At 27.9% G+C, this 11,509-nt stretch overlaps 1 long non-coding RNA gene across 1 annotated transcript; it reads left to right on the top strand.

Moving 5' to 3' along the window:
• The first annotated feature begins 1,739 nt into the window (after nucleotides 1-1,739).
• LOC149893827 (uncharacterized) lies at nucleotides 1,740-4,318 on the top strand. The gene is made up of 3 exons (XR_016445367.1): nucleotides 1,740-3,474; nucleotides 3,591-3,807; nucleotides 3,976-4,318. It is a non-coding gene; the product is annotated as an uncharacterized LOC149893827 (long non-coding RNA).
• Nucleotides 4,319-11,509: the final 7,191 nt, after the last annotated feature.

The raw sequence follows: 11,509 nt of genomic DNA, 5'->3' as shown, positions 1-11,509 counted from the left end.
TTTAGCTGTATCAATACGGTTAACTTCAAATTGATCAGTATCAATATGGTACCCACATGACATTTTAATAAGGACAATGTGCATTCTATTTATAACTTCTATATTAACCCCTGTTATTTCGGAGAAAATTTCAGAGTTTTGAAATGCTCTTCTTGAAGTGCTTCCATCATTGCTATTACCAAAACCTACTTTGGGCTAGTCAACAATGAGACTCAACTTTTCCCTGAACTTTGATTTAATTAAATTCTTCCTTAAATTTACTGAAAGCTTCCATTTTTTTCAGTTCTAGCTTGAAACTTCTGGTTTTCTATTTTATAACCTAAATGTAAGATGAACTTTAACAAAAAAAATAATAAAGTTTTGTACCAATAGAGTAAAACCGTCAATTCACTCAACAATAATGAATAAGGTGAAATTTACATTACACAATGCTGAATTCATAAGCTTTACTACTGATATATGGACCAGTAGTTCAAATGAAAGCCTCATGAGCCATGCAAGTCACTGTTTAGACAATAATTTAATCAGAGAACTGTTATACTTAGAGTAGCTCCATTTCCTGAGAGGCAAACAGCAGCAAATATTGCTGAATTAATTGATGATATTATGGCTGAATTTAGAATATCACCTTTAAAAAAGTCATTTAATAGCTAGTGAAAATGGTGCAAGTATTGTTAAGGCTGTTAAAGATAGCCCATATGATAATATGCCTTGTTTTTTACACACATTGCAACTAGTAATTAATGAGTGTATTTTTGAACAAACGCTAGTCAAGAATGTCAGTGAAAACTGTCTTTCAATTGTTGGGCATCTCCCCAAGCCTGCCATTAACTTAAAGCTCTTCAAGAAGCTAACAATGTTACTAACCACAAACTTATTCAAAATGTTCCAACAAGGTATAATAGTACCTATCATGTTAGAACGAATTTATGAACAAAGGAAACCACTAACCATATATGCACTTGAAAATGGTAAACTTCATTCAATGCAAACGAATAGATGAGTAATGGAGAATTTTGCGTTTTGCTAAAAAATTTCCACAAAGCAACAGTTCGCTTGAGTGAAAGATATTCTGTTGTCTCAGATATTATAACCCAGTTACAGTTTTTGAAATATTTCATTAATAAAGCTTCAATTGATGACAATTTCATTAACCTGGAGAGTACAACAACTGATTTAACTAATTCAATGGAGAATAGATTCAAACAATATACTGATAACTATAACATCATCTTGTCAAAAATGAAAACACCTTCTCAGCTGCTAAAACAAGTACTGCGAGCAAAACCATTCAACATATTAAAACCCATGAAAACATAAAAAACATCAAAACTTCTGAAAATGATCAGTCTGCAGACATAGAAATTATTGACTGAGAATATGCATTATAATAAGTGATAATAATAAGAAATAATAAGTTTGATTTTTCTTTCTTTGTGTACAACGTTAAGAGAGTTTTTTAAACACTAAACTTTACTCGGTTGATAAAATAATATAATATAGCATAATTTTATTAAATATAATATATAATGTAAAATGTTATAATGGAATATACAATAATATAATATAATATATTGAAAACTAATATAATGTGATGTCAGATTATATAATGTAATTTATAATCGTATATCATATAGTAATATAATACAAGGAGTACATGAAAATATTTTAAGCTTAACATATTCAATTCATAATTTAAACATTTTCTTAAAACAATGAATCCCTTAAAGTGAACTTTTGTAGAGACACTTTAAAGATAAAGGATTTTCTATTCAAATCCTTTGAAATAGGACAGTTGGCTTTATAACCTCTTTCACTGAACTACAATTTCTGCATTTCCTGTGTTCAAGGAATATGCTGCATCCATTAAATTCTTCGAAGCTTTAATATTATTTCATAAAACATACAATAACAATTCCATAAGTTTCTATTGTAATCTACCGTTTTGTTCTTGATTTAGTTTAGAAGTAGTTTTATAATATATTTGGATATTTCTGAAACATCTGAGGTTTTTCCAATTATTTCATTCTTAATCAAATAATTTGATGTCAAAGGTTGAAATTTCAAAGGATTGGATGCATTTAAGCAAATTTGTAGGAATCAGATAAAACTTTATTTAACCCTTTATGAGCTTTGGTGGCGCGTAGAAATTTTCATTTAAAAAAGCGTTCGGAAGTTTTTTATTAACTAATTATCTTTATACATGTGGCTAAGTAAACCAGCAGAATATTTTATGTAAAAAAAACTCAGACCTACTGGTGACTCTTGTACATAGGCGTAGACTATTATGAAAACAACTTCTCTCTTTCTAAAAGCACCCACCCCTTTTTCATCATTAGAGCCTTTAAATAATATTTCTCTTGGTGTCAACGGACTAATATAATCTTTCATTTAAATGTTAATAAGAGCAAAAAAGTAAGAAAATCAACTCAGAATCACCTATTTCTTTAAAAATAAATCCATCTACTTGTTTAGGGACCTAATTTTGGAGAATTGGAAACCCACACCAAAGTAAAACCCAGGAAAACATTGCAACCCCTCTTAATCCAAAAAAACACAATTAACCACTTTCTATTTTTTTCAAAACACCCTCTCCTTACCCTGCGCTTTATTAAACAGAAACGTATTGTTCTATCCTAAGACAAAATCCTTTGCGCAAATATTTTCCAACCTACCAAGATTTAGGTAGGAAGGGAGAGTGCGCCGTGCATGTACACGAAATATATTCACTTAATTTACTCCTTCCCTTGAATTTAAATAAAATCTCATTTCAAAATAGAACTTTTCGAAAACTATTACGGTACTATCACAGTCGAGGGACAGACTGATAGGAAAGGATTGTGTTGACCTTAATAATTTTCAGCAAAAAAGAAAATTTTTATTAATATTTGACACAACACTTAACATAACTGATTTTTGAAGTAATTGAAACGCCCAATTCCTAAACTTCATTTGATCTTTTGTTTGTTAAATTTCATTAACCCATTTTCTTTTTAATGATCTTGAACATCATTTAATGATTTTAAACATTTATTGATTTTGAACACATCATTAATTCAAATGCTCCTGTGACTTAGTTGAACGGTGAACATTCTTTACCTTCTTCGGCACGATGATGATTGTAAGAAAATTCAGCAAAAAGATTTACAACCGAGCAAATTCAAACTTTGACGAATACTTTTGGATTGATTAGAGCTGATTTCGAACATCTGCCGTAAAATCTACTTCTTAAAGGGGTTTTTTATTGCATTTAAATGCTGAACATCTGGTTTGACACCGTCATAACGAACAGATCTTCTAGTTCTTGACATTCTCTGCAAAGAAACAGGCGTATGTGTCTTGAAAATATTTTCAACAAAAGTGTTTTAAGCTTTGTCTGAAGATCTGCAGACTACAAAATGAAAAGAAACGATATTTTGTTAGATTTCTTTCTGACTTAAAGATTTCAAATGAAGAAAGGAGTTCTTTACTTTGGTAAGTTCATGAAAAGTTTTAAACAAAATATAAAGCGTTAAAGTTTGTTTTGAATTTTCGTTATTATTCTGTTATGGTTATAAAGGTTTATTGTTTTTGTTTCTTTTAATTTTTAGAACAAATATGAAACATATTTCTCATTCATTTTTTGATAAAAATCGGAAGAACCATAAAATGGTCAATTATTTTTATTAAAAACAAACTGAGCTGACAGTTGGAGATTGAGTAATGTGCTCACTCAAAGTTATGGCTAGATATATTTGAACGTTCAAATAAAGCGAAAACATTTTTACCTACAAGATTGCTCGTTACAAGCTTCACAAGAGTTGGAAAGTATCAAATATAAATTTTAACTTGTTCTTATTTCTCATTTCTTTATTAAATTCAAAAAATTAAATTTTTAAGATTTTTAAAAGGAATGAGTTTTGAAATAAATTAATAGCATTATATGATAATACAATTATTATTATCTAGAAGTTCACACTTTTCTAAATTTTCTAGAACTTATGCTACCAACGTTCGTTCTTTCTACTTCCATGATCCGTTGAAGATCAATGGACGGAGTACATATCATAAGAACTCAACTTATGCTTCGGGCTCCATTTATCGATGGACATTTACTTTTTCGTTTGAGCGGATAGTTTCGAAGATTTCGTCATATCGTGAAAACTCTGTATTTGTGAATGGCTTCGTAGTTGGAAACATCCAGATGTTGGAGGTCTGGAACCGTGCATTATATTTTTGTAACATCTGAGACTTTAAAAAGAAGTTGTAAAGTTTGAAATAAGTTATAATATGTTAAATAGCTATAAAACGGATAATAAATAAGATATGTACCTGAAAATATCTGCGCATGTTCTGATGTGGTGTTTACGGTAAACGTGCGTTATTTTAAATAGCTAAGTGTTTTAAAATGACTTTGCATTAGTGCTATTCAAAATTTATTCAACTTTTTCATCAAAACAATTTGCTTTAATTGAAATGTCATCAAATCGAGATAAGAAGAGAGAAGAATATTTGCATTTTCTCGTTGAAAATCCTGGTATATCAAACAAAACAACTTCTAAAGAGTTGCAGATTGCTTTGAGAACAGTGCAGAGCGTTGTGTGAAACGATTTACGGACATCAGTACAATCAAAAGGAAATCAAGAAGTGGAAGAGAAAACGGATTTGTTCGACGAGATCTTGTTTAAAAAGTGAAAGATGCCTTTGACAGAAATCCGGAGATTTCTGCTCGAACTTTAGCGAATAAGTTTTAGATAAGTACTTCCACTATACAAAGAGTGAGTAGAAATTGTGGCTATAAATCTTATAAAAAAAAAGAAGTTCCACGTGGTGAAGAAAAGCAAGAAAATGTTGCAACTTGTCGTTCAAAGCTGCTCTATAAAAAATCACGTGCTAAAAAATCTTATTTGATTATTGATGATGAAACTTATTGCGCTGCATATTTCCAATCTCTTCCAGGACACCAATATTATTCAGCAATTAACCAAAAGAAACTGAATTCCAAATATAAATTCATTGGAATGCAAAAGTTTGCTAAAAAATGTTTAGTTTGGCAAGCAATTTGCAAATGTGGTGAAAAAAGCTCTTATTTTGTGACTACGAGAACAGTTAACACCGAAATATTGATCATAGAATGCCTCAAGATGCGTCTTTTGCCGTTTTTAATATCTCATACGGGTAATCCGTTACTGTGAAAAAACTGTAGTTAAAACTGAAGTTCAATGTAAAAGAAGCTAAAAACATCCAACACTTCAAAAGTAAATAGATTAAAGCTACCAAGAAAGTTCAGCCGAAGATCGTGTCATAGCCGATGTCAAGGGTATAACGCAAAGTGCGTTCTCAGGAACACAACTTCACAAACTGAAGTGAAATTTCAGAAAATTAATTTATGTACTTTCAAAATATAAAACTTTTTATCAAAATATATAAGTTGAATAAAAATCCTCTAAAATATTCGCGCAGATTTTTTCTGGTCTTTTAATCTTACAGAGCAGCCACAACAAAATATAATTAGAAACAAAGACAAAGAAGTCGATGAAAAGTTAAGAAATTCACCCAAAAAAGCAATAGAAATTTTAAAGACTAGTATCCTCAGTTCCTTTGAAGGAAGGTTGTGGGCTATTGGTAACGATAGAAATATTCAAGTAATTTAGGTTTAAGTTGTCTCGCACCAATGAATGAATTTAATCTAGCTTATAACTCGCTGCTTTAGGCAAGCAAACCTTCATCTGCGTTTAGCGTCACTTTTATATCTTCTACGTTTGATAACTTATTTTTGTCAACACTATTTGCAAAATGAACAAATAATTACTCCGTACATTATACTCTGTTAAGATGTTTTTTATTCGTCAGCAGCTAAAAACTTTAAAAGATCAATAGCAATATTGGAGGAACACTAACAACCTTTTTATACCTTTTTCAAAACCTGAAATATAATTAAGAAGACTCGGGTCAGTTTCATGAATTATATCTTTTAAAACAAAGCTTTTTTCTTATATAACTTGAAATGAACATTTAATGCTTCAGAGTTTGTGTTATTTATTTGTGACTTTATTTCTATTTAAGTGATAAATAATGAAGATTGGGTTTCAATGAAATAAATTTGAAGCAAGTAATTTTTTTAAAATGGTTTGTGTTCTTGAATGAAGCTCCTTAATCACAAAAGTAGTGTGACGTGTTAAGTTTTACAATTGCAAGAAAAATTTTTCATGCATGGAAGTTGTCAAGAATGTTTGTCATTTCGTGGGTTCATAATTAATGTTTAAATTTGAAATCTTTTTTTCTTTATGTTACTCTCATTATTGTCTTTTGAGCACGAGAAACACACGTTGGGCTCCTCATTCCTTCCTTTTTATTATAATATACATAAAAAAAAATTTCTTTTGAACTCATTTTTTTAAAATGATAATAGATATATCATAGAAATTATTTTTTAAGCAATATTTTTTAAGAAGTTTTCATTTGAAAATTTTTGTTTTTCTTTTCTTCTGCCATTTGCAAAATATATAAGAAAATATGCGGATTGTTTACGGATTTAATTTTTTAAATTTTTTTTACGTTACATTTCTTTAAAGCAAAAATATGTGGATTGTTTTGTCAGTTCACTTTGTTAGCCTCGTTTTAATTTTCAAATTTACAATAATTTCTATTTTGTGGGTTTTTGTTTTCAGTGCCAGTTTTATTTATTTTGTTAAATTGTTAGAAAATGTTTATTAGTTGTATGTTTATATTTGACGAAGAAAAAAAAAGTTATTTTTCATATGAACTTGATATTGCAAACTTTAACTGAAATGTTCGCCGTGTGGTTTGACATGAAAACAGAGTTTTTCATGTAACAAAAGCTCATCAGCCATTTTTTTAAATTGATTTAAAAACGTTTTGAATTTTTACCTGATGGTAGAAATCGAAAAAAATACACTAAAGATTCAATCAAAAACTGAAAAAATAATGAAAACAAAATATTGAAAACGAAAAGAAATCGGTTAATTTTCATGGTTTTTTTTTTTTTCTACTGACAATCCTGATCTTACTTTTTATAAGTGAAATTTGAATGCTAAAGGTACTACATTAATTACCCAAGTATTTATTTAAATCGTTATATGCTTCAAATCGTTACAATAAAGCCTTTTTTTAAAAAACGCCACCCAGCAGAGTTCAGAGGCTCGATATAAATAATGAGTTGTATTTACATTTGATTCGTAATTTAGCTCTTTATAAGTTGGTTTTCTTCGGCCACCTTTGTCCAATTCTATTTACTGGCCACTTGAAATGGTTTTTAGTTACATTAAAACCTTTTTTTTTATTAAGTCATTTTTAATACTTCTAACCAAATTATGTCTCGGCACCAAATCATGTGATTTGCGTGAAGTGATGGCTAAAAGAGATCTGGATTACACTGTTGTACATATTCTAAATTTTTTCAAGTTTCAGAAATGAAATTGGCCATTCCAAAATGAATTTTATTTCGCTGCTGTGTTTATGCAAACAAGTTTAAACGTTTCTAACATTAGACAATAAGTAAATAGTTAGGTAAAGTTAGAGCATGAAATAATTTATTGTAAACTTATATATAATAACAATATATAAAACATTGTGTATGTTAACGGTGCTTAGGATCATGTACTAAGACCTTTCAACACATCTTCAGAGACATTTTTGTGGTTTATTATCAGAAAACATTTCCGAAAATGTAAATGAATCACTTTTTTATTGGGGGGATTTACGTTTTTTATGGTGGTACACAGAAATATTTTTGTTCAACATAGGTCTCAATGAGGCGTGGGACTTACTCAAACTTCTAATTTATCGATAATGATATTGAATGAAGATGACTTGTAAAAACATTGGGTTATTGGGTCTAATCTAACCTTGCCCCGATCACTCAATGTCTTGTTCCTAGAACTACGTCTTCTAAAATCGCAGGCTTTTTTTTTGTTCTATCTAATTGAACTTCAAAAGAAACGCATGGTGAAGATGTTCGGAGAAATAAGTTCTCACTACCAAATGTGCCTTATTTATAGGACGGATTTGTATCAGGACAACTTCTTAGTCTACATTTTCTAGATATACTATTTGTTTTTAAAGTCATCGGTTTGTTTAGTTTTGTTATTGATTGATAGTTGCCTCTGTAATTTTAAGGAGTTGAGCAAATTATGCCACTATTTAATATCATGATTAAGGTTCTTCACGGAAGCTAAAGTTGAATTTTCGATAAAAAAAAAAAGTTTTCGAAACTCTATTTTTGTTTCGGTAAGTTCGAAATAATTTCAAACTAATTAATTTTGCATCGAAACGATTTTTTCATTTCGAAATTGTCAAATTTGTTTCGAAATATTTTTGCGATTTCGAAATTCTAAAAATATTACCGAAACGATTTTTTACCTTCGAAGTTCTAAAATTTGCTTCGAAATGTTTTTGCGATTTCGAAATTCTGAAAATAATACCGAAACGATTTTTTACCTTCGAAATTCTAAAATTTGCTTCGAAATGTTTTTGCGATTTCGAAATTCTGAAAATAATACCGAAACGATTTTTTACCTTCGAAATTCTAAAATTTGCTTCGAAATATTTTTGCAGGGATTAGAACCCCAAAGGTTCTTTTACAGGGATTAAAACGCTCAGGATAAGATAGGGGTTTGATATTTTGTGACATTTTGCGGAAAAGGGAGAAGGGGGATCTGAAAAGTTTTTTGCGTGACATAATTTGCGAATGACCACTTACCTCTACACGGTGAAATGTTTCATATAAAATATTAGCCCTCTCAAAGTGAATAAAACCTACCTATAGCAAAAGCTACTAAAGTGTTTTTGTTTACAATTTAAATTGTAAATTTTGAACGTAGAATTTTTAAAATTTTTACTATTCAAATTTTTACTTATTAATTATTGAATGAAGATGCTTAAAAGCATCTTCATTCAATAATTAATATGATGGAGGGAGATGCTATATTTTAATTTTCAATTTAATATGAAAGGAAAGGGAGTAAATATTTTATTCCGGCTCTGAAAAAACTACATTCTATTCAACAGTCATATTTGCTTTTGTTAACAAAATAAAATTAAAAAGATTTATAATGTTCAATCAAATAAAAAGATATTAGAAATACATGTATAAGTACTACTATTTAACTAAATCGACTTTTAGTCGATTAGTAGAAAATCCAAAGTCGATTACATCGACTCTTAGATTTTTCAAAGTCGACTAATTTCGACTTTTAGTCGATTTAGTCTTAGTCGATAACAACACCAGTTTAAACACTTTAATTTTAAATTTGCATAACGTAAGTTTAAACTTTAGATTTAGAATTTTTATAGAACTTTATAGAACTTTATAAAATTTTATAGAATTTACATAAAAGTTCGTGCGCTTTTCCTAAATATAATATAAAAGTTATAATATGCAATTCCTTTAAGGCCTGTAACGCACGTATATGAAACCATTGTTGCAATATAAACGGCTAATTACTCTCTTGGGATTATTTAGATGAGATTTACAGCGATTTCAAACAATTATATTTATACCTTAGCAATCTTTTTGTTACATAACTAAAAATTTTAGTTCGAGTTGTTGAGGGAAAATCAAGATATTAGGTTTTAAAGATTTACTAAAAACACGTGTTTTACAACACATTTTTGGCCATTATGGATAGTAAAATTAAAAAAAAAAAATTAGCTGTTTTTTATTTCATTTTAATATAAATTTATTCTCATCAAAAAAAAAATAATCATAATTTTGATTACTAAAAAAAACAACTTGTTTTCAGTTGTGTGCCACCTTAAATTTACCAAGATAGTATTATTTTGCCATATATATATATATATATATATGTATAATATATCTATATATATCTATATATATTATTCATATATATGTATATATGGCAAATTATTATATATATATATAATATATATATATATATATATATATATATATATATATATATATATATATATATATATATATATATATATACATACATACATATATATATATATATATATGTATATATATATATATATATATATATATATATATATACATACATACATATATATATATATATATATGTATATATATATATATATATATATATATATATATATATATATATATATATATATATATATATATATAATAATAATAATAATAATAATAAAAGGTATACTTGCCGAAAAACCCCGTGGTAAATTATTTAGGCACCCGGTTATTTTAATATTATTATGCAAATAAAATATAAGGTATTAAAATTACTTTTTGGAATAAATTTAACTTTCCAAAATTCTTTTTTTTTCTTCTTGTAATTAATTTCACTTTTCGAAATTCTTTTTTTTCTTTGGAAAATAATTTCACATTTCGAAATTTTGTTTTTTCTTTCGAAATTAAAATCAGTTTTCGAAATACACTTTTTTTTTTCGAAGTTAATTTCACATTTCGAAATTCTGTTTTTTCTTTCGAAATTAATTTTACTTTTCGAAATACACTTTTTTTTTTCGAAGTTAATTTCACATTTCGAAATTCTGTTTTTTCTTTCGAAATTAATTTCACTTTTCGAAATACACTTTCTTTTTTCGAAGTTAATTTCACATTTCGAAATTCCGTTTTTTCTTTCGAAATTAATTTCACTTTTCGAAGTACATTTTTTTATTTCGAAATTAATTTCACATTTCGAAATTCCTTTTTTATTTTCGAAATTAATTTGGCTAGTTCAATTATTTTCATAAGTTTTTATAGATTTCGAAAAGAAAGAAGTATTTCGGTACCGTTTTAATCAAAAATTTTCGAAATTTGCAATTTCGATAATGAACCCTAATCATGATTTTGTTTTTATTTACAGGTTTTAAAGAGAAACGAACGCGCTGCTAAAAAACTATTTCAGTTGACAAGCAAGGACAAGTTTAAGATGAATACATTAGTGCTTTTTGTTAAAAGAACTTCCATCGAGAGAAGCAGAAAAAAAAAATCCGCAGAATTCTTTTTAGCGATTTTAGTTTTAACGTTAAGATAATAAAAATAAGAAATAAAATAAATAACAACATTAAAGCAAAATATCGTCATTTTATTTATCTTTCAATTTTGTTACAAACTTCATTAATTATTTGATTAAATTAATTTTAATTATTTGAATAAATTCGTTAATTATTTGATTATTATTTTCGTTTGTTTAAAAACTTAATTTTTTATTATTACATTTTTGCATCGGTGAAAATCTTAAAGGACTGTACTGGGACTGTACAAATATTTTACATTAAAGTCCACTGCTGAGTTTGCACTCAAACATTTTTTGCCAAATCATTTGAGTTTGTTGCCCTCTTTCAGCGGCAAGTCCTGCAATTGAACCAGCATCTTTCTACTCAAGATTGGTAAATCTGCAAAGAACAATAAAAATTTATTTAATTCGAGAAGCAATTGATTTTAAACTTGTCTTAAACATCAGTACTTTGGTATTAACATTCCCAGTGTTGTTATTCTTATACAGAACATAGATTCTGTAATTTAACCAATTTAATATTTGTTCATGCACTTTTTGAA

The sequence above is a fragment of the Hydra viridissima genome, unplaced genomic scaffold, assembly GCF_058129835.1.
Source record: "Hydra viridissima isolate aposymbiotic clone 2 unplaced genomic scaffold, HvirCarnegie_v1 scaffold_1, whole genome shotgun sequence".
Classification (NCBI taxonomy): Eukaryota; Metazoa; Cnidaria; class Hydrozoa; order Anthoathecata; family Hydridae; genus Hydra; species Hydra viridissima.
This window is presented reverse-complemented; position numbering and strand designations above follow the sequence as displayed.